At 42.2% G+C, this 27,571-nt stretch overlaps 2 long non-coding RNA genes across 2 annotated transcripts in view; one reads left to right on the forward strand and one right to left on the reverse strand.

The window, feature by feature from the left end:
* LOC118367001 (uncharacterized) overlaps positions 1-27,571 on the reverse strand; it is a 149,918-nt gene that overhangs the window by 3,426 nt on the left and 118,921 nt on the right. The gene's annotated exons all lie outside the window — the stretch shown is intronic.
* On the forward strand, positions 141-27,505 carry LOC118366484 (uncharacterized). Its single transcript, XR_004821962.2, has 3 exons — positions 141-300; positions 26,829-26,951; positions 27,073-27,505. It is a non-coding gene; the product is annotated as an uncharacterized LOC118366484 (long non-coding RNA).

Here is a 27,571-nt window from a genome sequence, read left to right on the forward strand (position 1 = left end):
TTAAACTAATTGCGTTCTAAACTGAAGATCATGATTAGTTGATTATTGGAGTCAGATGTGTTAGCTGGGCTAATGCTAATAAGATAGCGCTCAGCATCTATAAGCTATTGGCTGTCAGTCATTTGTGACTCATTCGTGATAATGAGTGGACTGGACATGCCTTGAGATCGAGTTTTGAAATTATTAGAGTATGATAGCTAAGGAGATGGAGAAAACAACTGTCTCCGGATTACATCTTCAAACTAAGAGCAGCCATGGCATCCATGACAGAGAGGGAGAAGCGTCCATCCATGTATATGGGTAAGATAGTCTAGCTAGCTACATTTTCAGATAGTACACGACAGAGGTGGGACCAAGTCATTGTTTTACAAGTCACAAGTAAGTCTCAAGTCTTAGCACTCAAGTCCCAAGTCAAGTCCCAAGTCAAGACAGGCAAGTCCGAGTCAAGTCTCAAGTCCTAAACTTTGACTTTCGTGTCCTAAGCAAGTCATAATGTGCTCTTCACCAAATGTAATACCATTTCATATTTTTAACAAGAGTAATAGTTAGTATATTACATTTACGCAAATCATGAATGCTTCTAAAAATATCTATACATTTATTACTTTCCAAATAAACATTATATTTTCATGGAAATACATGGGTAGCCATGAGAAAGACCCCCCACCCCCAACCTCCCATAGTGAACGACTATCGAGGATTGCTGTGGGGCGCAATTGGGCGATGTCGGCTTGTACACAATCGCCCGACCTTAACACACACACACTCTCTGTGTGTGGTTCCAGTAGGCTAACATATGTCAATGGTTTTAGGAACAGCAGTAACATCAGGCAGGATTTAGGCTACCAACTGCCTAGCCAGTTGTAGCTCAATCTTGGGTGCAATGATCACGTTCCCACACTGACTGACTGTGTGGAGGCTCCTTGATTTAACGTTACGTTAACCTACATGCAACACTAATTACAAATGATATAGCTGTCAGCTATATTAGCCACGACTTACCATTCTTTGTGCAGCTTCAAATGTCGAACAAAGTTGGAAATTGTTGCATCTCCGTCTGTAATTTTCTTGCTGCATGATTTGCAAGTTGAAAATCAGCTTTTTTTGTTGATACAGCGTCATCTTTAAATCAGAAAATAATAATTTGGGGTATCATCTTTCCAAGTGCTCCATCTGACTTCACCCGTCGACATTCCTCTGCACTGCCACGCACAGCCTTTTCTCAGCTGGCACAATTTGATTTTCTTGCTCTGAGTCTCTACTTTTATCCAATGTAAAAAACACAATTTCAGTATATTTAGCAGTATATTTAGTGAATGGGCAAGCTAAGGATGTCGATATATAGTAAGGCATGATATTAGGAAAAGTGTTTAATTCAAGCAAGTGTATTTGATGGATTTTGTTTCTGTTGTAGCTAGCTTGACTGGCTAGCCACTTCGGTAGCTACTGGCTGAGAAGAAAGAGATGAGAGAACATTTTTCTGACTGAAGTACAGATCTTTTGACGGTGATACCGAACTTTACTACAAATAGATTCTAATTAGTATTATTTATTTGGACAAATTATAACAGGTGAACTACAGATAGTGAAAAGTAAAACATGGTTTACAAAGAATTTGCAGGTGAGGTGTAAAAGCCTGTTAAATAACTTTTACTCTTTACAACCAGGACAGGTCGAGGGAGGAGACAAAGTCTTAACGACAGCAACAGAATATTGCAAATAAGAGAGACAGCTACTTTCCTGGACCCCAGGAAAAGTAACTACTGCTTCTGCAAAAACAAATGTGGATCAAAATAAACAAACTAATAACCACAGACGATACAGAGCGAGCGATGGAGAGAGGCAGAGGAGGGGTGAGCACACTCTAGACTGTATCACTTAAAGCTACTCTATGGATTCTAATTACAGCACTGTGTGCATGTGAGAGAGGGTGTTTAGGCACAGTTTGGCTCATTGGACAGGTCGGAATCTTTGTTTGAAGTTGTTGAGTGGTATGGAGGTTTTTGGCAGTACACTGTACTGCCTTCAGAAAGTATTCATACCGCTTGAGTTATTCCACATTTTGTTGTGTTACAGCCTGATTATTTTTTTTGCACATTTATTGATAATGAAATACAGAAATACGTCATGTCAGTATGTCAAGTATTCACACCCCTGATTCAATACATGTTAGAATCACCTTTAGCAGCGATTACAGTGGTGAATCTTTCTGGGTAAGTCTCTAAGAGTTTTGCACACCTGGATTGTACAATATTTGCACATTATTATTTTTAAAATTCTTCAAGCTCTGTCAAGTTGGTTGTTGATCATTGCTCGACAGCCATTTTCAAGACTTGCCATAGATGTTCAAGACGATTTAAATCAAAGCTGTATCTAGGCCCCTCAGGAACATTCAATGTTGTCTTGGTAAGCAACTCACGTGTATATTTGGTCTTGTTTAAGGTTATTGTCCTGCTGAAAGGTGAATTTTGTCTCCCAGTGTCTGTTGGAAAGCAGACTGAATCAGGTTTTCCTCTAGGATTTTGTCTGTGCTTAGTCCTTGCTGATGACAAGCATACCCATAACATGATGAAGTCAACACCATGCTTGAAAATATGAAGAGTGTTACTCAGTGATGTGTTGTATTGGATTTGCCATAACGCTTTGTATTCAGGACATAAAGCTCATTTCTTTGCTACATTTTCTTCAGTTTTACTTTAGTGCCTTATTGCAAATAGGATGCATTTTTTGGAATATGGCATCCTTCTTTTCACTCTGTCATTTAGGCTAGTATTGTGGAATAACTACAATGTTGTTGATCCATCCTTAGTTTTCTCCTATCACAGCCATTAAAATGTGTAATTGCTTTAAAGTCAAATTCCTTCCTCTCTGGCAATTGAGATAGGAAGGACATCTGTATCTTTGTAGTGACTGGGTGTATTGATACACCATCCAACGTGTAATTAATAACTTCATCATGCTCAAAGGGATATCTGTGGGATTGTATCTGTGGGGTACAGAGATGAGGTAGTCATTCAAAAATAATGTTAAACACTATTATTGCACACAGAGGTGTGAACACTATCTGAAGGCACTGTATGTGTTCCACAGTAGAGAGTAAGGAGTGATCCAGAGTAAATAAACCCACAGCAGCTACTGTAATTGAGTACTGGCAGTGTCTGCAGTGTCTGCTATTATTTTGACAAAATTCTTAGATTTGAACTAAAATAAATACGAACTGAATATATGAATTGATATCAGTCTAAACATTAAACCAGCACCTGTCTAACACCGCATTGAAAAAATGTCAAACTAAATAAAAGGTTGATCTAATCTCTCAATCTTCATCTCAAAGTGCACCAAATTCATGAATTTAGCTGTTTAAATTCCTTATTTATTCAATTTTACAGGGGAGGAGGACCCCGGACCCCACTACTGGCTTTGGTCTAAGCCCCAAATGTCTTTAAATCCTAGAAACACCATTAAATGGACCCCTCCACGTTAACAGTTTGTCACTGGAGAGAATGCTCCAATGACATAAAACTGAGGGACACACATTATACTCGTAAAAAAACATTCCACAGGTGCATGTTCATTAATGGTACATGGTTCATTGAACAAGCATGGGAAACAGTATTAAAACCCTTTACAATGAAGATGTGTGAAGTTATTTGGATTTTTACAAATTATCTTTGAAAGACAGGGTCCTGAAAAAGGGACATATCTTTTTTTTTGCTGAGTTTATATATGACTTAGTTCACTGTCTAGTATTCACAATAATATATGTATACATCTCTAAATCCCCCCAAACATGTCACTACACCTCTACACATCACCAGTGGGACAAGCCAATTTGCAAACCCCCAGTAGTTTCTACAATGCATGCAAATATACAGCATGTTTTGCAGTGTAAAGAACTTGCATATGTTTTTTTATTAAATATAACAGAAAATGTATGTATGTTTCTGTAATTTTTAAGTGTTTTTTTCATGATGCCAATGTCAAGGTACAGCATTTACCTCCACAATTCAATAATGACACACATGTAAAGATACCAAAGTGTCTGAAAAGTTGGTGCACTTATAGAAAAATATAAAAAAAGATTTGTATTCAAACGATGTTCCACAGACCAATACACTTTTCCTTTCAATGAACACTAACTGAATGGGACTGAGGGCCGTCAATGTAAAGAGGCGAGAGGAAAATATATCAGAGAGAGAGTACATTAGAGTCCACTTGTCTTTTCACAGGAGGCTGTAGTTGAGAGCAGACCAGGGCCCTGTAATGACAGGTTGTCACAGCATGCTATGTAGGAGCCCCGCTGGGTAAATCCCTCAGTCCCACCCACATTGAGGACAGACTGGCAACCTGTAATTCCTCCACATGGATCCCGCCCGCCCAGGCCTGGCTTAAACAGCTTTTAGCAGGGAGGGAGTGAGGAAATTGGTGAATGATAGTGTTGATTTCCTGTGACATGCAATAGACTGAAGTCAAAGCATTTGGCATGTTCGTTTGCACTCAAGAAAGGCACCCACTCGATTCTGAATTGCATTTGTGTAGTGCAAATTTGGGCATATAAAATAAAGAATTGTATGTTGGGCAATCATGAGATTATGCTTTCATGCAAGCATTTTGTTTCTCAGTTTTGTTATGCTATGAAGTACATTTCAAAATCCCAAATCCACCCACTTTATTTAGTGAAATTGAGTAGAATAAATTTTTATTATGTATTTGAAATAGCAGCAAACATTCACTCTACACAATTATTGTAGGTGGAAAACTTGTTTTTAAACTTTCTCTCTCATCTACATACAGAGCATATTTGCAAGCACTCACATTATCATCACAGCAGCTGAAAATCAGATTGTAAACAGAGGTATTTTCTAACTTCTCTGTGATATTGTGAATTGAGATGAAGCCAGAGGATCACCAAATTAATCTAGAACCCTTGGGGAAATTTTGGAAAAACCTGCACAGTTGCAGAAAACTCAGGAAGCCATATATTAAATGTCATCTTCTCTACACAATCTAACATAGTATCTGTGAGATGCTTGGCAGTGAGGCAGTGATAGTCATTGGCGCACACTGAGGACACCAGTGGGGAGAGACTCGGGAATATTTGTCAAGCAGCATGCGGATTGGATGCATCCTATGGCACATATTACACAGAATATCCCACTCTCACCATGTTAAAGGAGTCATCCTCATTTCAGCTATAGCATGAGATGGCAGGTAGCCGAGTGGCCTAGTAGCCTAGTAGTCTAGTTTCGTTCTGCCCTTGAGCAAGGCAGCTAACCCACTGTTCCCTGGTAGACTGTCAATGTAAAAAAAAAAATTGTTCTTCACTAACTTGCCTAGTTAAATAAAGGTTTAAAAAAATCAGACGTCAAATGGAAAGAAGTCGTTATTTACGGTAGCTAATCATGTAAGGATGGGAAAGCACTGCTGTCATTTTTGCACGTACAAAGAAAGTAAAAAAACGGTCTGAACAGGGACAGTGGAGTTAGTCACAGGACTGGAGACAGAGGAGCTGTGATCCTGATCCTGACATTTGGAGAGGAATCCCCTCCAGCAGGCTTTTGTTTTCGAGGTTCCTGTAATTCACCAAGACGATTAGTGGAGGAAGAGAGGCTTGAGTGGCGGTAGAGCAGAGGAGGAATCGCCCGTCCACTGAGAGAGAACTCTGTTCTGAGGTTCTGTTGAAAGAAGCTATAAGCTTTAATGCCTCCTTAGCCTTCGTAAAAGGAGAGTTGTAATTTGTCTCGGAACCCACCACAGTTGATCCAATCCTCCTTTAACAAACCTCAACGAGGAGGACTTAGTGAAATGTCAAACGCCATGTTGGCTAATTTTGTAGGGTACTTTGTTGGACTGTTGGTCATCGGCAAGGGAGACAACAACCAGTCTTTTGTAGTGTGATAATTCTAAACAACAATTCTATTGTAAATTCAAACTCTGACAGTTTTTTTCTATGTTCAATGCTTTACTATTCTATTTCAATGTATCTACATCTAGTTGTCACAGGGCCTAGAACCAGGGTCAGTAGCATACAGTAGGAAGGATGGGATTTCAAATCAGGGTGAATGAACCGGAAACTCACTTTTTTTTTTTTAAACCAATAAATAGAACACTGTAGTCTATATAAATCCCTCTGGATATCCCACCAGTACAGCATGACCTCACTTTCAGATAAAACATGAGGTAGGAATGAGGTTTACTGGGAACAATGCATTGTTATTGCTAAGGCTAAACAGTAGTCCAATTCCGTAGAAATATAGGGTCATTGCCAAGAAAAACGAATGTGAGTTTCTCTGCCGGTACAATGCAATCGTTCCCAAACACAAGGATGCAAGAGTCCTTTCGGAATAAACAGTGGCCAGACATCCAGGCATCTGTTACCGTTAATTTGCTCACTTCTCACTATACAGTTGAACTTTGAACTTTAAACAGTACTCCTTGACCTCCCTTTGTTCAAACGCCCTCTTCTCACGATACCTGCAACAAATATACATTTACTGTTTACAGTAAAACTACATCAAATTCTTTACATGCTGAAAGCCTACAATAGCAGCTATTTGTAGCCAAACGCTAATGGACCTGTGAATACCTTCATGTGGACAGGAGTCACAGGATGTGGTCCTGGTTGGTTGGTCGCTGATTCCCCCTGTATCAGATAAATAGCAGGTGTGTCTTGTAATTTTGTAATGTGTTTAGTCTCCGTCTAACCCAAACATTTGTGTATCGACCTCAAGCACAATGAAACAGGAAAAGAATCACCATATCTGGACCCATCAAAACGGCCCAACCGACCCCTCCCTTTGCCTCGGTATTCAGTTGTGTAAGCAATGACACCCACCTTAGAACAGAAGGAAGTCGGATTCCAGGGGCACTGAACATCTGCTCACAGAGCAGTGAGAAGTAGACTCAGTCCATTATGTCAGAGGTATTAAATGGTCTACCTTCAGGTGGCACAGACAGAAGGTGTAAGCGGTCTATTGATAAGTCATTATTCAGAATGTAATCTGAAACTCATCTTCTGAACCCTGTGGATCAGTCAAGTGTGCACAGAGTATGGCCCAGGCAGCAGGCACTGTGACCTATGATATAGTCACAGTATTTGCCATAATGTCATTCTGTAGTAGTGTCTTATGGGAATGCTGGTGAAGGCCCTAAAGGGTGTTTCATATGACCTCAGCTTTCTGAAGTTGCATGATGTCATGTACTGTAATTAGGTTGGGATAGAACAGTTCTGTTTTGCCTTGGGTTTTCCCACATTTAGCCTCACTACTCAGTGGTAATGGAGTAATAAGGAGAGTGATGCAGGAACCTATTGAGATGGACCAGATCTGATTTGTCTCAGATAGAGATCAGTGTGTTTCTAAGCCTGTCTAGTGACTCATGTTCTTATCGCTCGATTTGCTCATAATCCATATTTTCTGAGGTAAAAGGCCAATATTCCACCCCGAAGATAAAATAAACATTGTTAATTTATTAATTACAGTTGAACATCAATAGATGCTTCCATCCTTTACAACAGCCAGATGTCTCAATAAGCTTCCTGAAGACCAAAAGACCTCGGCAGAGAGGAAGAAACTCAAACTACATAAAACGGCTCCTCCGTTTCAGGCCAATGTCATCTTATCGATCTGTTATATCAAGTCTGAGTAATTGGGAAGCCATTAAAAACAGTGAGAGGGGAAGTTAAGAGGGAAGAGATGCTGCTGATAAAGAAGGTTTCGTCATCTGAACATTCAACTTTCTCTCTCTGTCTATCCGTTTCTCTGTCTCTGTCTCTGTGTCTAATAAGAAAACTATTCTGTTGAATTTCTGTCACTTTATTTTTAGCCTGCTCCCCACATAGACCCTTTTAAACATACCACAGCTCGCCTCACTCCACAAGGAGCTGCTCTCCAATATTTGTCTACCCCCCAGCAGGAAGAAAAACCTTAACATCCTTTGCAAGAAATGCGCCCCCTCAACTCTAAGATTCCCAGTAGTCAGTCATAAGTAAGTGAGGGTCAGGCCAAGAGCAGCTGGGTAGGGTATGGGAGAAAAGCATTTAGAGCTGCACCAATTATATCATTTCCTGTTCTGTTTCCTGTCAAAAAAAAAAGTAAATTACCAGAAATCCAGGAGAGACTAAAGTATTCTATTCCCTTCAATAGAATGAATAGAATAGTACCTCATCATTGGGTTCTGGTACAAATCCATTACATAAAGTTGTCATACTATAACTAGCATGACTTGAGAGCAGCTACTGCATAGAATCCATTTAGTTTATGTAACCTGACAAAGTTCTGAAAAGTGAATGGTAAAATTAATCGGAACAAATCTCTAAACATAGCTAGATAATATGACTATTTTGCTGTTAATTAACGACCGGAAAATACACAAGTGTCTTCAGAGGCAAAACCTGTTGTTTTTTAGAGTGAATAAATAATTGTTAACACTAACCCGAAATTATAGTATTTGTGTCAAAACATAAATCTGATTGAGCTGGAAAATTATATTCTTTGAACCAACAACAATATCAGCTCAATCGAACTTTCTCGGTGACGCTTTCAGATAAGAAGTACATTTAATGGATTTCGTGTAATTTCGGGTTAAGGAGTCAGCCTTTCTTGTTAAAACAGACATCATTTCATTCAAACATTTAATTTCCGCTCTGAAAATACAAACATTTAATTAATTATTGGGACCCACGGTTCTAATTGATTACATATATAAAGAATCAGCACTTTGACATGATGTGTCAACGATAGCCTTTTCTATTTCACACTCATAAATTAACTTTCATAGATAACAACAATTGCAACTTAGGAGTGGAAGAACTTGGGAAGAAAAAAAACCCATCAAAGAATTCAAGAAATTGAAATAATAAATGGCAGGCTAATCTTAATGAGGTAAATGCACTATTCATACATTTCAATGTCTATATTTACATACAGTGTAGGAATGAATGCCCAAGTGTGTATATCTGAATAAATATTTCATCAAAGCCACAGACTCCCTTGACGATTGCAGGTTAGTAACTCTGTCTAGCACGCCTCACTTCAAAATGAACCCAGAGCCAACCATTCCTCCAGCAATTTTACATAGTTGTTTGTCAAATCCAGAATTATCAAGAGTTTTTCGACAGAGAGATCCTACTACACCAATGAGGGTTCATGGAGCCTCCATTGGATAACCTGATGAGAAAGTTGAGCATCTTGACTTAAGTTATCTTTGTCCACAACCTGGCTAATTGTCCCAGTGGTGGTCCTTAACCTCTGGTTCCTCGTTCCATTCCATAATCTGGATGGAAGCTCCAATATGAAGTCCAAGGCAACCCCCTCCCCTTTCATTCCTTCACATACCCAAACTCTTTCAGAAAACCTTGAAAACTAATTTCAGAATAATTTGTGCTAATTTTAAACATGTGTACACCTTAGAAATGTCTACCTTACAGCAAAAATGAACAATGATTTAACATAGCCATGAAAACACGTTGACACTGTTTATTTAGGTAACACCATCGTCCACAATATCAAATATTTTGCTTGATTACTTTTTGGCTTGATGATATAGACCCTTTTCCTTTAATCAAATGTGGAATGACATATTCACTTTGATTTTCTGCTCAAGTCAAGGTTTAATTCGTTACCCTTTCGACATCTGAGGTGTTTCCTTTGTCCCTTCATGTTTCAACCACATCAGAGAGAAAAAAGTGAAGTCATCTGGCCATGATTGCGATTTTCACCACCCAGATATGGGAGCTTTAAAATAAACAGAGTGCAAATCAAGCTTGGCTCATCACAGAATTAATAATACGAAACACCTTCAACACAATGGTCACACATTTGTGTTGGTTGGTTCCATGCCATACTAATGTGTACGGATCTTTCGTCTCAAAGTTCTCAGAATATAGCAGCTATTGAATAAACATTTCGTGCTGGCGGTTCAAACATCCAGGTATACGGCAGGACACAATGTGAGGCCATTGGCTTGTAACTAAGATACCTTTTATGTAAATTCAATAGTAAATTATTAGCCAGAACTCATATTGAAAGACATTTCCTTCTATACTATATAGTTTCCTGTGCTCCTTATCCTACAGGGAATGTAACATTTTATTGGAGAAAATGCAATATTCTGTTTCTCTGCCTCTAATCATGGAGGACCTAAGAGTGTTCCGTAGGGAGATTCCAAGAATTCCTGTAACATCTTTGCCAGCGAGCGTTCCTCTTTAATTTTCCTCACCAGCATCTCTTATTTTAGCAGGCCTACTGTGATTTCCCTTAATGTGTCATTTCTTAAGATTAAGAAACTTGATCATTTTAAGATATAGTCTCAAGGAGTCCTAACCGGAGAAATACTGTGCCTTCGGAAAATATTCAGACCCCTCCCCCTTTTCCACATTTTGTTATGTTACAGCCTTACTCAAAAATGTAATAACACATTTTTTTTAAGTCATCAATGTACACACAAATAGCCCATAAGGACAAAGTGAAAACAGATTTATAGAAATTTGAGTGTGAATTTATACATTTTTATAAAAAAAACTTAAACAGAAGTACCTTATTTACATAATTATTCAGACCCTTTGCTATGAGACTCGAAATTGAGCTCAGGTGCATCCTGTTTCCATTTGTCATCCTTGAGATGTTTCAACAACTTGATTGGAGTCCACCTGTGGTGAATTCAATTGATTGGTCCAAATTTGGAAAGGCACACGCCTCTCTATATAAGGTCTCACAGTTGACAGTGCATGTCAGCGCAAAAAAACAAGCCATGCAGTCGAAGGAATTGTCCGTAAAGCTCAGAGACAGGATTATGTCGAGGCACAGATCTGGGGAAGTGTACCAAAAAATGTCTGCATCATTGAAGGTCCCCAAGAACACAGTGGCCTCCATAATTCTTAAATGGACGAAGTTTGAAACCACCAAGATTCTTCCTAGATCAGGCCGCCCGGCTAAACTGAGCAATCAGAGGTGAAAGGTCTTGGTCAGGGAGGTGACCAAGAACCCAATGGTCACTTTGACAGAGCTCCAGAATTCCTCTGTGAAGATGGGAGAACCTTCCAGAAGGACAACCATCTCTGCAGCACTCCACCAATTAGGCCTTTGTGGTAGAGTGGCCAGACGGAAGCCACCCCTCAGGAAAAGGCACATGACAGTCGATTTGGAGTTTGCCAAAAGGCACCTAAAGGACTCCCAGACCATGAGAAATAAGATTGTCTGGTCTGATAAAACCAAGACTGAAATCTTTTGGAGGAAACGTGGCAACATCCCTATGGTGAAGCATGGTGGTGGCAGCATCATACTGTGAGGATGTTTTTCAGGTGCAGGAACTGGGAGACTAGTCAGGATCAAGGCAATGATGAACGGAGCAGTGTACAGAGAGATCCTTGATGAAAACCTGCTCCAGAGCGCTCAGGACCTCAGACTGGGGTGAAGGTTCACCTTCCAACAGAACATCGACTCTACGTATCCAGCCAAGACAACGCAGGAGTGGCTTCGAGACAAGTCTCTGAATGTCCTTGAGTGGCCCTGCCAGAGCCCGGACTTGAACCTGATCAAACATCTCTGGAGAGACCTGAAAATAGCTGTGTAGCAACGCTCCCCATCCAACCTGACAGAGCTTTTAGAGAAGAATGGGAGAAACTCCCCTAATAGAGGTGTGCCAAGCTTGTAACGTCATACCCAAGAAGACTCAAGGCTGTAATTGCTGCCAAAGGTGCTTCAACAAAGTACTGAGCAAAGGGTCTGATTACTTATGTAAATGTAATATTTATGTTTTTAATTTTTAATAGATTTGCAAAGAAAATCTAAAAACCTGTTTTTGCTTTGTCATTATGGGGTATTGTGTGTAGATTGATGAGGAGAAAAAAAATACTTAATCCATTTTAGAATGAGACTGTAACGTAACAAAATGTGGAAAAAGTGAAGGGGTCTGAATACTTTCCAAATGCACTGTATACCAGGGCAACAAATCAGAGATATGATAACAAATCAATGAGCACATCTTGAAGAAATGTGATTTGACCCAGACAGTTCTAGATTACATGACTTCAACTCTAACACAAAGAGACGTTTTAGAGTGGGCCCTAACTAATCCACACCACACCTAGCTCACCCAAGCCTTACTCACTGAGCTGTTCCATCCAAAGCCCCACCTAGCTAATTCTCTTCTGACCATTCTCATCCTTTCCACACGTCACACTAAACCCATTGGGATGTTCCACCTAAACCACACCAGAGTGACCTGTCTGGGAGCTATATTGTACAGTACATTAACTTGATTGATAGGATAAAGCTATGAAAATGTATCTTAAAAGTAGTTATTAACAGGCCAAATTGGCTGCTACAGTGAGGATTGGCCTGACAATAGGTAATAGATAGTAGACATGTGGTGGGTGACATCACAAGCAGCATACAGCATGGTGAACATTCCAATGATCCTCCATCTCCCAGTCAGTCAGGGCATCTGCCTCCCAACGATCTGAGACGTACGGGGAACAACCATTCGCTCATCTCCCCATGGGGCGGATTGAGCATGCTCACACTGAGTGTTGCGTCCCAAATGACAGCCTATTCACTATATACTTTACTATATACGTTACTTTTGACCAGAGCTCATAGGTAATAGGGTGCCATTTGGGAGGCAGACTGGGAGAAGGCAAAGCACCCGAATGGGTGAGGTGTTACGAGATACTTCCCACGATGTCTTCATGGCAACATTGTTAAACTTTTCCTGATCCTGCCCTCTGGACTAACTACATATGGTCATCATCTGTTCATCAGGGTTAAGAGGATAACACAACAGGAATTGCTTGACTTGCTTCACTTTATTGCATCCACCCAGTGCAGGATCAAGAAACAGGGATTCAGCCTGCATGTTCCATGTCTATCTCAGCAAGACCAGACTATGTATTTTAACATGATAGAAATCAGGAAAACACAATTGTCATTGATCAATGTTATATTAACACCAGATACTATATACACTGAGTGTACAAAATATTAGGAACACCTTCCTAATATTGAGTTGCACCCCCTTTTGCCCTCAGAACAGCCTCAATTCGTCAGAGCATGAACTCAAAGTGTCTAAAGAGTTCCACAGGGATGCTGGCCCCTGTTGACTCCAATTCTCCCCGCTGTTGTGTCAAGTTGGCTGGATGTCCTTTGGGTGGTGGACCACTCTTGATGCACACAGGAAACTTTTGAGTGTGAAAAACCCTGCAGCGTTGCAGTTCTTGACAAACTCACCTACTACCATACCCCGTTCAAAGGCACTTACATTTTAAGTCTTGCCCTATCACCCTTTGAATGGCACACATACACAATCCATGTCTCAATTGTCTCAAAATCCTTTAACCTGTTTCATGTACACTGATTTAAGTGGATTTAACTAGTGACATCAATAAGATCATAGCTTTCACCTGGATTCACCTGGTCAGTCTATGTCATGGAAAGAGCAGATGCTCCTATTGTTTTGTGCACTCAGTGTAAACCAATCGTTTGGCAGACAGGTGTATCACCTCGCCTAATATACCGTGAGGGAAATAACACGTACTGTAGTGAAACATCTGGGACCATGATGCAGGTTCTGTTCTGTAGCAGCACGGTTTAGGAGTGCCAGCCAGTTCTACGTGCATCTGCTGGGAACTCATAGAATCTATTTAATCTGGCATGGAAATATCTGGAATAACTGGTTTTACTGTGAGCTCATCTGGCTTTAGTGGTCCTGACAGGACTTCCAGGCTGGTTCCACACTGCATTCTCTCTCTCTCTCTCTCACACACACACACACACACACACACACACACACACACACACACACACACACACACACACACACACACACACACACACACACACACACACAGACTCTTGGGCGTAAGCATGCATGGACACACACACCCTCAACCATTCACTGTCCTTTACAGTAGAACAAGAAGTAGAGGATTCAAAATCAATGTGAGGAGCACAATTCATTTACACAGGCTTATCAATAATAAATGCAGTGAATATAATGTTGTCTATATAGTTTAGTTATTCACTGTCCAAGCTCAGAGTAAATATTTATTGCAGCAGTTAGTTAGCCAAAAGCTTTCCTAGACATTTCAGGCAATATGGAATGCTTTACAGCTGTTACAGACTCTTGTGAGAAGTGCTTGGTGATTAAACAAGCCCCTGACCCAGAAATGATACCGCTCATTCCGCAGAGAGACACACACACACACACACACACACACACACACACACACACACACACACACACACACACACACACACACACACACACACACACACACACACACACACACACACACACACACACACACACACACACACACACACACACACACACACACACACACACACACACCAAAGACAATCTGTTCTTTAAACATCAGGAAGATGAGACACAGCTCTGGGTTTTCACCCTCTCCTCTGGAGCAACTTGAGTCTTCATTATAGACTAGAAAGCCTCTCTTTTCACCTCTTTTGTTCTGTGTAGAAGTGAGGGATCTTATAGGCTTGTGAACATATTGACAGAGAGAGGAGAGAGGGTTGTACTTCCGTAATCCTGGGTGGGAAAGGGACTAGATATAATAAGCTTGGGCTCTTTTTCTGTTTAGATATTTCTCTCTGTCATGGCTCCAACAGACTAGCCCTCTGATGTTAGCGTGGTGGTCACAAATAATGGTGCATCATGGGACTGTTATCAACTCTGCCAAGGAGATGGCTACAGGGAGTTTGTGGAAAAGCGCCTTTGTAGCCTCTCTTCTTTTACCCTCTTCATGTTGGAGCTATTGGTGAATCTGGTGTCCACTGGGTCGGTCTATAACATTCTGAAGTCCTCTGGAACTGGCATTGTATTAGACCCAATGACATGTCATCCTCAAACAGATCTTGTTTTTAGTTTGAGTGTTAGGACTGCAGAGTGGGCTCACTTTAGCCATTCATGTATTTTCAATGTCAAACAAAAGATCCCTTTTTCTTCAGTGCTAGGGGGTTTGGATTGGAGTTAATATGATTCCAGCCCCGTCTCTTTGATGTAATTGAACCCTACAGGGAGTACATTTTTTCTCTCACTGCGGTCTTCTCTATTAGAGAGCTTCAGATGTCAGACGCTTATTTGAGCTTCATTGCGGGGCTCTCATAGAGAACAAATTGATGTGATGGACCTTCTGGTTTTTTCATGACCCCTTTCCACCTGCAAAAGCTTGGATGGCTTTTATTGAGAAGAGACATGGGAAGACAATGCATGACTTTTATTGAGAAGATACATGGGAAGACAATGCATGACTTTTATTGAGAAGATACATGGGAAGACAATGCATGACTTTTATTGAGAAGATACATGGGCTGGTAGTGGGTTCAAATACCAGGCATGACACAGCCATGGCACTTTGAAAATTGAAGTCGATATACACATTATTTTGCTAAGGCAATAGAGTGTAAGCAAAATGTGCAGTCTGTCATAAATATTCAGATAGTGTTAAACATTGTTCTGGCACATGCGTTTACATGTTTGTTTACCTGGCTTGTAAATGGAATGGAACAACACTCTCTTGAAGATATAAACAAACAAAAGTAAAGACTGCCCAGTGGAAAAAAATGAAGTGGATGAACCAAAACCATCCGTTTACATTCTGCTTCACAGCCTATTATTCTGTCATTATACCATATTTTTACATAATGGTTCATGTCTGTTAGACCACAGAGCATAATATTGAATATCATTTTATGTTAAAAGCTAGCATGATTGTCAGAACGTTACAGTACATATATAGACAAAAACATAAAAATAATCAAAGACGATTTTGACTGTTGAGGCAATTCATGATCAAGTCTTAGTCAGCAAGTACGGTGGTCCTTATAGCCTCTTCTTAGACCCAAATACTTTGTGATAATGAATTCACAAGTATATCTGGACAAATGGTGATTGTTTAGTGGCAGGTTATGAGCCAATTCTCTCTCATAGTTGGCTGAGAAGGCTGCTCTGCTCTCAACAAATGTATTTACTGGATAATCAGTGCGTGGGGGGTTAAACAAGCCCAAATGCAAGCCGTCAATCTGATTGTTTAGTGATGTCACTAAAATAATGTATGGGAACAAAATATTTCTCCCTCATAGAATTTGAAATTCTACAATTGGACAAAATGTATGCATTTCATATGAGTTAAACGTTTATGGTGTAGTCACTTTGCTGATCCTATTGCTCACACCTCTTCAGTGGATTTATTAAAGGGACATTTCACTGCTGCTTTTTCACTGTATATGTCCATGAATATGTCATTAATATGTATATATTGGGTGGGTCTAGTCTAGTTAAAACTGCATTCCAGCCAGTGTCTATTCCACAAGTTATCACCGGCTAAATCTATGACGTTGAAATGCCTATTTACTCTGTTCCATCTCACTGCGCAATCCACTGTCTCATCAGCCAGCCAGACAATTTATAAACTTGATCTCCACTGTAAAAAGCATCTAGACATTATCTCCTCATTATCTCTATTTCTTTTAGACTTGTAATTGGTTTTCAAAAGCGGGGATTTGTATAAACCTCGCTGTCTGTCTCTCTGACATTTGCAACATTGTTTCAATATTGCAATTGTCCTATAGCTGTCCTATAGTAATGTGTAATGTGTAATTAATTAGTAAGTAATGTGGGGTTGGGAGTTGGGATGAGACAGACAGGTAGTTTGTCTCAGCCAGTCGAAATCATGAATCAGCATCCTTTTTATGGATACATACAATGAAATGTCAATAGCAAACAGGTGAAATGAAATGAAATGCTGCTAGTTTGCAGTCTTTCCAGCTTCAGTTTGAAGTGATTGTGTTAGCTGAACAACAGTGTCCTGACAAGAGACCACATTTTCTATGCCAGGTGAAATCGCGCATCATTAGCTCATTGTTGTGGATGTATCCAAATAAACGTCACTAGCAAACAGCTTAAACAAATGCAAATGTAGCTACTTCTCGGCTTTTCTGGCTGCACTGTTTGACGTGACTGTGTTAGCCACAGTTGGCTAGCTAGCAAGTAAAGGAAAACAACGTTGCCAGCCATCATGACAACAGAAGATTTAGAATGAACAACTTTGTTGCGTCCATCGATTTAGAACAAAAAGACTTAACTGGGTAGCGTCTCTGGCAACCTAACCCATAGAACGACGAACCAGCTGGCTTGGGTAGCAAACCCTAGATTTGTGTCGGGACTATATCTCATGGAAAGATGAAATAGTATGAATAAATTCATCAAAATCAAGTTTCTGAAAATATGTCAATCATTATTTGAATATGTTGGTAACCTGTTATAAGGCCCTCGAAGCCAGTGTTTGAAGGACATATTGGCACGGTTTGCCAGCCCTAGACAAACAACACCCGTGCCAATATATCCTCCAAACTCCAGCTTCGAGGGCACTATCGCTTAAAGATTATGTGTCATAAAAATCAAGAATTTCTACACGCAAATAGAAGTATTTCTGCATCTCACTGGTAGAAACGGTCCATATGCATTTCCTGGTTGTAAGCAAACCAAGGCTAGTGTAATGATGTGCGCTGAGAGTCGGAAAGGAAGTTCAGGGAGTGAGTGTTTTAACCCTTTCATGCGTGAGTTCCAAATATCTCTAACGGTCGGCCCAGAGTTTTTTTTATGCACGTGATGTTAGAACGTTCTCTCCATTCCAGAATGTAATTGTTACACAACAGTACATTTAATCCGCGCTGCCCTCAAACCAAGGCACGCAGCCTGTTTTTATTTATAGGCTGTTTTAAACTTCCTCAAATGATTTTCTAACAAGTTTTTTTATTTTCTAATAACAGTTTTAATTGGAGGTGTGTTCCGAATCATTCATTCACATAAAAGTAGTCATTTTTGGCCTCCCGGGTGGCACAGTGGTATATACTGTGTAACAGTATAGCTTCCGTCCCCCTCTTCACTCCAACCTGGGCTCGAACCAGGGACCCTCTGCACACATCAACAACAGTCACCCATGAAGCATCATTACCCATTGCTCCACAAAAGCCCAAGGTCTCAAAGCGAGTGACCTGGAGGTCCGTGGGGCGACGAAACGTCCGGGTTAGGGAGGGTTTGGCCGGTAGGGATATCCTTGTCTCATCTCACACGAGTGACTCCTGTGGCGGGCCGGGCGCAGTGCACGCCAACCAAGGTCGCCAGGTGCACGGTGTTTCCTCCGAAACATTGGTAACCTTTACGGTGTTATATTCAATCGTGCTTATGTACAGTGGGACAAAAAAGTATTTAGTCAGCCACCAATTGTGTAAGTTCTCCCACTTAAATAGATGAGAGAGGCCTGTCATTTTCATCATAGGTACACTTCAACTATGACAGACAAAATGAGAAAAAAATGAATTAATTTATTTGCAAATTATGGTGGAAAATAAGTATTTGGTCACCTACAAACAAGCAGATATATGGCTCTCACAGACCTTTAACTTCTTCTTTAAGAGGCTCCTCTGTCCTCCACTCGTTACCTGTATTAATGGCACCTGTTTGAACTTGTTATCAGTATAAAAGACACCTGTCCACAACCTCAAACAGTCACACTCCAAACTCCACTATGGCCAAGACCAAAGAGCTGTCAAAGGACACCAGAAACAAAATTGTAGACCTGCACCAGGCTGGGAAGAGTGAATCTGCAATAGGTAAGCAGCTTGGTTTGAAGAAATCAACTGTGGTAGCAATTATTAGGAAATGGAAGACATACAAGACCACTGATAATCTCCCTCGATCTGGGGCTCCACGCAAGATCTCACCCTGTGGGGTCAAAATGATCACAAGAACGGTGAGCAAAAATCCCAGAACCACAAGGGGGGGCCTAGTGAATGACCTGCAGAGAGCTGGGACCAAAGTAACAAAACCTACCATTAGCAAGGGCATTGAAGATGAAACGTGGCTGGGTCTTTCAGCAAGACAATGATCCCAAACACACCGCCCGGGCAACGAAGGAGTGGCTTCGTAAGAAGCATTTCAAGGTCCTGGAGTGGCCTAGCCAGTCTCCAGATCTCAACCCCATAGAAAATCTTTGGAGGGAGTTGAAAGTTCGTGTTGCCCAGCAACAGCCCCAAAACATCACTGCTCTAGAGGAGATCTGCATGGAGGAATGGGCCAAAATACCAGCAACAGTGTGTGAAAACCTTGTAAAGACTTACAGAAAACATTTGACCTCTGTCATTGCCAACAAAGGGTATATAACAAAGTATTGAGAAACTTTTGTTATTGACCAAATACTTATTTTACACCATAATTTGCAAATAAATTCATTAAAAATCCTACAATGTGATTTTCTGGATTTTTTTTCTTCTCATTTTGTCCGTCATGGTTGAAGTGTACCTATGATGAAAATTACAGGCCTCTCTCATCTTTTTAAGTGGGAGAACTTGCACAATTGGTGGCTGACTAAATATTTTTTTGCCCCACTGAAGCTCATTACATTCTTCTATTAGCTCTGTAAAACAACGCTAATTGCGTCAGAGAAGTTTTGGCTTGTTGTATTTTGAAGCTACCCTGACCTTACGACTCCCAAGTGGGGCAGCGGTCTAAGGCACAGCGTCTCAGTGCTAGAGGCGTCACTACAGACACACTGGTTCAAATCCGGACTGCGTGTCTATCAAAGTAAGTGCCTTATTATGTTAATAGTTTCTGTATATGATTTGCATGTGAACTGTACATCCAATTACAAAAAATCCCTTGTTCAGTAATCATCTCACTTGTTAGTTGGTGGTGAACTATTTGGCCATTGAGGGCTGCGTCAATCAGATGGAAAAATATCTTCTTATACCACTTGGTCGTTTTCTGAGTGCATTCCACAAAGCTTTTTATCATGTCCGCTGTATCCACTGTCCCATTTTGAGGTTATAGTCAAGCACGCAGTCTGGTTTGATTTTTTTCTCTACTGTCAGGTGGTCCACCTTCCCTGTGGCCGACATGGTTGCTGTATGGACAGTAGAGAGGACATGTATGTCTCGTTTGTCATGCAACTTTACTGCCAGCTGTTGACCGTTCATCTTCCTGCATCCTAATGCCGGCATCCCCTTCCTGTTTGACCTGACTGTGCCACAGGCCCCTGTGCTGGTGCAGAGCAGATGCTGGAAGAGTGTGGGACTGCTGTACCAATTGTCCACATACAAATGCATAGGTCCTTTTATGGCACAAAGACTCAACCAAATGCTATTGTCAGGCTGGTAAGAATATTTCTTATTTTGTATAACGGGCCATTTAGGATGTCAGTAGCATTGTTGACGAAATGCAGTCATCGCAGCAGAACTAGGAAGTGGTCTTGGGAAAAGAGGGTGGGAAAGAAGGGAGTTGCAAACATAGGATCTGTGCTCCAGTATTCTTTTAGGGAGTTCTTCTTTACTATCCCCATGAGAAGGACTGTCACCAGGAAGGTATACATTTCACTTATTGTGGTTGTCCCCCCCCACTCCTGGCTCTCTCTTCTCCTGTAGCTCCAAGGCATAGCGATTGGTCTCTACTATGTCTCCCACCAGCTACTCTGTCAGAAGCAACTTGAAGCACTCTGCCTCAGATGGAAATGGCAAGGGCCGTTGCACTCCAGACTGGGACTCATCAAAGCAAACAGCAGGGCCAGGAGGGGTGAAATGGCTGGCAGCCTTCCAGCTACCACAGAACTCCTGTACTTCATCCACTGTTGGTCTTCCTCCATCACCACCAGCATAGATTGTAATGGGCACATATTATGTGTGTAAAATACTTTTTTTAAGGTTGTACTGATTATGTTGAGCTAAGCCAATTCCAGCTATGTGTGTGGAGCCATGTTTGTTGACATACAATGCATTCTGGGTTTCACATAATCGTCTGTCGGACCAAAGATGCTATAACAAAATGAGGTGAGTAAGGGTTCACTCATTTTTTGGGAACTTCAGGAAGTCAATGGTGGGATGTGAATGATGTTAGATGACACACCCCATCAACATACATACTATAAACAGACCAAACTCATCTTGTCTTCTCTTATTATCTTTGGTTTCTGTGAGGAAAAGAAGCATGGCGGCGTGCTTAAACTAATCATCATCGGGTTCCTTTCGATTTCTAGAAAGTGTTTTACTCAATTATTTCTATAAATGGTGAGCTCACCCGTGATGTGATTAATTATAAATAGTAATTGCTATTAGCTAATTCATATTGTAGTTTGTCAGCCGAGAGTTATAAACGTATGACCGCTTGTGTTGCGTCAATCTTTCCTCAGTTAGTGCCAGGACAAATGTAGCCTACGTTCTTCCGGTTTGGATGATCGTGTTATGCTATAGATACTTCTGTGAATATCTGAACATTGCATCCAAAAATAAACTGCTCACATTCTGGACATAACTTTGTAAGGACTGTGTTTGTGTAAATAGTTTCTGAAAAAAGTGTGGCCAGCCCAAATGCTGATTGTTGCGTCATTTGAAACTGGACGTTCTAAATAAGTGTTCTAAATCACACAGGTGTGATCGTGCGCTTCAGGGACCACTGTAGCACGATCACACCCGTGTGATGGTACATGTGAAAGGGTTAATAAATAAAACGCAACCTAAAACAAAACAACACAAACAACACACAGACTTAACACTGGAACAGAAACAATAACGCCTGGGGAAGGAACTAAAGAGGGTGACAAATATAGAGAAGGTAATCAGGGAAGTGATGGAGTCCAGATGGGTCTAATGACGCGAAAGTGCGCGTAACGATGGTGACAGGTGTACATAACAAGCGGCAATGTAATTTGCCAGTTGCTATCGAGCTGTCACGGCTGATTGGACCAAAATGCAGCGTAGTTCGTGTTCAACATGTTTAATGAAAGACGATAACGTGAACACTACACAAATACAAAATAACAAACGTGGCAAAAACCGAAACAATCCTATCTGGTGCAGAGAACACAAAGACAGGAAACAATCACCCACAAAGTACCCACAGAATATGGCTGCCTAAATATGGTTCCCAATCAGAGACAACGATAGACAGCTGCCTCTAATTGAGAACCAATCTAGGCAACCATAGACATACAAAATACATAGAAAGGAGACAGCCCCATAAACATACAAAACCCCTAGACAAGACAAATCACATACATCACCCATGTCACACCCTGACCTAACCAAAATAACAAGGAAAACAAAGAATACTAAGGTCAGGGTGTGACACTAGCGAAGTGATTTGTAACTTTACAATTTAATGTTAGCTATAGCCTACCGGAGCATATCTAATCATTAGCTAGCTAACTAACTACTGCACAGGGTAACATGACTGGCGTTAGTGTTCCATTTACAGAGTCAAAGGCATTTAAATCTTTTGTCTTGCCTATTCACCCTCTGAATGGCACACATATCTCAAGGATAATATTCTTCCTTTAACCTGTCTCCTCCCCTTTATCTACATACACAATCCATGTCTCAATTGTCTCAATCTTAACCTGTTTCCTCGCCTTCATGTACACTGATTGAAGTAGATCTAAAAAGTGACATAAATAACATATATTCTATGTCATGGAAAGAGCAGGTTTTCTTAATTTTTTTGTATACTCAGTGTAAGTTGGCTACAACTTCTACGGTAGTCTTCTCTGTCATATGGAGGCTTAGTTGATTGTTTATGCAAAGCTTGAATTTTAAATTGGAGAAAAGCAGAGTTATTAGCAAGGAGGGGATGGTGTGGGTGACTGACTGGTGTCTGTTGGGGGCAGAGTACACGGTGCGAGCTTCCCAAAGGCTGGAGCGTCGGCCTTCTCGCTGCTCCAATTCCGCTCCAGTAGCGCTCACTTCATGAGCACACAGGTGCAAAATCAAGGTGACTTACAAAGTGTCCACAACTAAATAATCATTGTGGAACCTGAAAAGACACTTATCATGAAAGCATGACGGTTTAGGCCTACGTACTACATGTACATGCTAAAAGAAAGGGACGAGGTGGGTAGATAACTATTTATAAAAAATAAAATAAAACAAATCTCTTAAAAGTTAGTTTATTTTTGTTCTATTACCTTTACCTTAGGCCATAATTGATTTTTGGCCTGATGGGCCTGGCATATTTCCACTTTCAAGGAGCTTTCTGTTTTGATTGGGTTGTTTTGCCTAAAAACCTTTTAGGACTACCTATATATTTTAAAAAATGAAGAAAAAAAACACTGCGTCTCTGCCCAGCCTGGCAAGAGTGACCAAAAGGGTGCTTCGTTTTCCTATTGGCTCTGCAAGCGAGGAGAGGATATTCTCCGCTGCCGGCCTTCTCTCCAGGCACCATCGCATGAGCCTGAAGCCACAGACTGGCCAAACTCGTGTTTCTAAAAAAAAATTCAAAGGCACTGTAGACAGAGCCTAATAAGGCATTTTTCTTTAATTAAAAGCTACACTGGAAGGGAGTAGGCCCGGTGGAGGAGTGACGTGACAATTTATGGAAGTACTCCGCCCATTTATAAGGGCACAAGGCAAGATCAATATGCAGACACAGGAGGCAGATGGTTGAGCTCCCTTATAACACAAGGGGTAGGCAAAAGTCAGGTTGGGTACAGGCGAGAGTTCATAAACCAGGTCAGAATCCAAACAGTACAGGGCATTAGACAGTCTCGAGGTCAGGACAGGCAGGGGTTCTGTAACCAGGTCCGAGTCCAAACAGTACAAGGCATTAGGCAGGCTCGAGGTCAGGGCCGGAAGAATGGTCAGGCAGGCAGGTTCGGTGCCAGGACAGGCAAGGATCAAAACCAGGATGACATGGAAAAATAGAGACTGGAAAAAATAAGAGCTAGGAGGTAAACACTGATTGACTTGGCAAACAAGACAAACTGGCACAGAGACAGAAAACACAGGTATAAATACACCAGAGATGATGTGTGATACCTGGAGGGGGTGGAAACAAGTACATGGACAGGTGAAATAGATCAGGGCTTGACACCATGGAAGGAATCGGGCCCACTCTCTCTGCCGATCCTGGCAGTGACTCCTCAGAAACCTCCCCAGCTCCTGGTTCATCCTCTCCACCTGCCCGTTGGACTGAGGCCTCTACCCGTGAGCTAGACTGACCTGGACCCCAAGCTTCTCCATAAAGGCTCTCCATATCTGTGATGTGAATTGGGGCCCAAAGTCGGAGACGATGTCCTCCGGAAGGCCATAATGCCAAAAGACCTGCTGGAATAGTGCCTCAGAGACCTGCAGAGCAGTAGGGAGACCATGATAAAATGACAGGATTTAGAAAATCGTCAGAGGGGAGATCAGTGACAAAGTCAATGGATAGATGAGATCAGGGACACTGAGGCACTGGAGGGAGTTTTTCTACTGGGGCTTCTCGGGGAGATTTAGTTTGGGCACACACAGAACAGGAGTTGACATAGCGAGTAATATCCTGCGCCAAAGTGGGCCATCAATACTTCTTGGAGAGTGATTGTACAGTACAGGTGATCCCAGGATGTCCAGAGACGACAGCTGTGTGTTCCCAGGTCAACAGGCGCTCCCTGTTCCCTGTGGGAACGTAGATGCGCTCAGGAGGACAGGTAGTGGGATCCCTCTCCAGAGACTGGCGAATGTCCACATCTGCGTCCCAGACCACAGGGCTTACAACATGAGAGGGACCAGGGAAACAGGTCCTCCGGCATTCAGGTGACCAGTCCGTGATTCTTATCCTCAACCATGAGATGGTGGGGTTATGGCGTTGGAGCCATGGGAGGCCGAGGATGATCTTGGTGTACTGGTGATGAAGGGGATGTTTTCCTGATGGCTGGACTCCACCGTGAGGGTGAGTGGTGTGGTAATGTGTGTGATGGTTCCGGATCCTAGTGGCTGATTGTCAAGGGCTTGCACCGGAAACGGAGAGGAGAGGAGAGAGGGTATGAGGGAATGTTCTGAGAGGAGGCAAGGGTCTGGTCAATAATGTTCCCCGCTGCACAGGAATCCACTAGCGCTGTAGAAACAGCACGAGGGACAGCCAGCTCGTGTGAGCGACACTAAAAAGTGTCTAGCAGAAACTGATGAAGATGGGATACTCACACCTGTCCCAGGCGGTGGAAGATCACGTGACCGTTTCTCTGCTCTCGTAGATCCCGAGTTGGGACTTATCGGACACTGCTGGAGCTGGTGCCCTCCTTTAACACAATATAGACAGAGCCCCAGCTGTCTCCGTCTGCTTCGCTCCACTGCGGGGAGGCGTGTGAACCCTACCTCCATAGGTTCAGACTCTTGAACAGATTGTTCACTGAGGGAGGGAGAGAAGCGATCTGGGTAGTGACGCTCCCAAAGTAGATTGTTCAACTGGATGGCCATTGTGATGAGTGCGTCGAAGGAGAGGTTGTCGTCTCGACATGCCAGTTTTGTTTGGACCTCCTTGCACATTCCTCTTCAGAATAGCGTACGGAGCGCCGGCTCATTCCATCTGCTGGGTGCTGCTACTGTCCGGAAGGTGAGTGCATACTTGGCAGCAGTCTGGTCATCCTTTAGGCACTCACCCCCCTCTATGCCCTCCAGTGGATGATCAAAAATACCTCTGAACAGAGCCATGAACCCCTCATACGAAGCCAGCTCCTCCTCTCCTCTCGCCCAGATGGCCCACTCCAATGCCCGCCCAGTCAGCAGAGAAATAACCGTGGCAACCTTGGACCTCTCGGTGGTGGGGACTCCCATCTGATGCGCAAAATAGAGGACGCATGGCATTTAGATAGGGTTCCGTCGTATTTATCTGGGAGGGACAAACGGGCATCGCTGACCTGGGCGGACTGCTGAATGGACTGATGTGCTGGCTCGCTGGGTTGACTGGTGAAAGAGTATCTTACGCTAGTGGAAGGCAATCTCCTCTGGGCATGTTTGAGACGTTGAAGACTGCAAAAAACCTCTTCCATGGCCGTCCCCAGGTGAGCCAGCTGGTTGTGATGTTTACGAAGTAGGTATCTCTGTTCGTCGACTGTCTGGGAGATGTTCTGATTACCTGCTGCTTCCATTTGGTGAGGCAGTATTCTGTAACGTAGACGTTGGGAGTCGAGAAGCAGATGGTGAGTTTAATATAACAACGAACATGGACCGACACATCGTCGGAGTAGCGTCTAGACATGAACAAACAGAAACAATACTGCCTGGGGAAGGAACCTAATGGAGTTCCAGATAAAGGGGAGGTAATGAGTGAGGTAATGGAGAACAGGAGTGCTTGATGATGAAGCGCAGGTGCACATAATGATGAAAGCCAGGTGCCTGTAATGATGATTCCCGGGACCGGTGTTTAACGTGGAACGCAGGAGGGGAGGAGAGGGAGTAGACGTAACATGTAGCCCTTTTGAAATGATGAGCGCTTTAGGGCCTCCCAGGTGGCGCAGTGGTTAAGGGTGCTGTACTGCAGCGCAAGCTGCGCCACCAGAGACTCTGACTTCGCGCCCAGGCTCTGTCGTAACCGGCCGCGACCGGGAGGTCCGTGGGGTGACGCACAATTGGCCTAGCATCCCGCACCGCGACTCCTGTGGCTGGCTGGGCGCAGTGCGCGCTAACCAAGGTTGCCAGGTGCACGGTGTTTCCTCTGACACATTGATGCGGCTGGCTTCCGGGTTGAATGGCGCTGTGTTAAGAGACTTCCAACCTTCGTCTCTTCTGAGCCCGTACGGGAGTTGTAGCGATGAGACAAGATAGTAGCAACTAAAACAATTGGATATCACGAAATTGGGGAGAAAAGGGGGTCAAATTTAACAACAAAAAATAAATAAATTATGAGCGCTTCTTACATGTTTATTTGAATACTTTTCATTCAAATCATATGATTGGTATCAATTCAATGGTAGGTCCAGGTAGTCATAAAAATAGACGGGTGTTGGTTAAATTGTGATTTTAATGAGTAGAGCGAATGTTGAATTTTTTTCCCCTGTGTGTGTGAAGCGGTTTATAGTGGAGTTGTTGGAAAAGACGCAGAGTGCCTGAGCTGCATGAGTGATGAGCAGGATGTCTGACCACCCAACTCCGCTCACATAGTCTGGTTGTGGGTGGGTATTGTGTGTGAAGGTTAGTATGCATACTCTATTGACACGAGGGGGGTGGGTGGCTATAGTACCTTGTTTGAGTGTGTATTGATGGGGACAAAGTAGTGAAATGTTGGCTAATCACTGACTAGTGTGTCCTACAGACTACTGCTGCTACTGCTGATGACTTGGACACCAGTTTTAGTAGTACAGATCCTGCAGGCCCATTGGATGAATGCTTTCAGCTGGGAACAAGCTCAAGCTCAACATCATCTGACTCGTTCGAGGAAAAGACTGCACGGGGCTGGCAAGAGTCAAAGTGTAAAGTCTATGAGTCCAAGGTCATGGAGCTCATGAAGTTCTGCCAGACCAGCTGCCATTGCCCATCACAAGACTAGGTTCACCAGCTGAAGAACATTCAGAACCCTGCCTGGAACATTCAGCCAACACAACATCCATACTCAGCTTGACTGAGTTGTAATATAATATAGAATGCCTAGCTCACAACTGCATTATGGTATAGATATTGCTAGCTCTTGTACATATGTATATAATGAGTTTTATCAATAAGTTTGATAAAATATTTTATCTAATCTTTTTTACGTGTACTTGCAAGTGACTAAATGATTCCAGCTGCATCAGAAGCCAATAGTGTTCACTTCT

The sequence above is a fragment of the Oncorhynchus keta genome, chromosome 34 (genome assembly GCF_023373465.1).
Source record: "Oncorhynchus keta strain PuntledgeMale-10-30-2019 chromosome 34, Oket_V2, whole genome shotgun sequence".
Lineage (NCBI taxonomy): Eukaryota > Metazoa > Chordata > Actinopteri > Salmoniformes > Salmonidae > Oncorhynchus > Oncorhynchus keta.